The sequence below is a fragment of the Capsicum annuum genome, unplaced genomic scaffold, assembly GCF_002878395.1.
Source record: "Capsicum annuum cultivar UCD-10X-F1 unplaced genomic scaffold, UCD10Xv1.1 ctg3900, whole genome shotgun sequence".
Taxonomy (NCBI): domain Eukaryota; kingdom Viridiplantae; phylum Streptophyta; class Magnoliopsida; order Solanales; family Solanaceae; genus Capsicum; species Capsicum annuum.
In genome coordinates, this window is record NW_025846182.1 from 253,966 (window position 1) to 255,346 (window position 1,381).

Here is a 1,381-nt window from a genome sequence, read left to right on the forward strand (position 1 = left end):
AAATATTTATAAGAAATATGCAGGATGTATGAAAGACTCACATGTGTTATTATACTTATTTCATCCTCTCATGATTATGATGATTTTCTTCGGGCTATGTGAATCTTTCATACATCCTGCATATTTCTTATAAATATTTATGATGATGATGTTTATACAACTACATATATCCCCATATACTCGGTTCCTTTCCATGGTACTGATCCACATCTTCGGATGTAGGCTGTATTTTCTCGAAATATAGGTTCAGTTGCTCAGTTCCAGGTTCAATAGTGATTCTTCGGCCACGTGTTCTATATCCTCTGTTGTGGTGAGTCCTCATGTTCCGAGGACGTGATGTTGGATGTTGGTTTCATAGAATTGTTTACATTTGATAACTGAGTATGAGTTAGTTGGGGCATGTCTCAATGGCTCGCTAGTTTTATGGATTTTCTTAGAGTCTTATCAGACTAGTATAGATGTTGGGAGTTGACTAATAAGTCGTATTTTGTTATCTTTCTGAAATTCCTTAATTCTTGGATGATGATTACTCTGTTGATATTTAAGGGTTATTTATAGAAATCCCGTTGATTTGTATTGAATTGAATGAAAATGGCCCAAAGGGTTAGGTTGGGGCTAGTCGTAGCCTCAAGCACCGTGTGACGCTCTGGGACCTATTTTTGGGGCGTTACAAACTTGGTATCAGAGCCTAAGCTTTTAAGGTGTCCTAGGGAGTCTGACAAGCCGCGTTAAGTAGAGTCTTGATCATCAGTGTGTAATGAACCACATCTATGAACATAAGGCTACAAGACGTTTTAGGAAAAAAGTGTGATTCATTCTTTTAGAAGTCTATCATGCTTAAAGTGTCTCTATCTGCTATTGATCCGTGCTCTCCTTTTTCAGAAATATTCACTAATCACAAGAGTCTGTAGTATGTGTTTACCCAGAGAGAATTGAATCTTAGGCAGAGACGATGGTTAGAATTATTAAAGGACTATTTATGAGTGCGTTGTACCATTCGGGCAAGGCTAATGTTTTGGCGGATGCCCTAAGTAGAGTGTCCATGGGTAGTGTTTCGCATGTGGTAGAAGGTAAGAAAGAGTTGGCTCGTGATGTACATCGTTTGGCTAGATTGGGGGTTAGGTTGTTTGACTCTGAAGATAGTATAGGGGTTCAGAGTATTTCCAAATCCTCCTTGGTTTTGGAAGTGAAGGAAAGGCAATACTTAGATGCTAGTTTGGTTAGACTGATGGAGTCAGTCAAGGACCAAAAAGTAGAGGTTATCTCCCAAGGGGGAGATGGTGTGTTGAGATTGCAGGGTAGATTGTGTGTCCCGAATGTTGATGATATGAGACAGAGGATTATGGGTGAAGCGCACGGGGTGCGATATTCTATTCATCCT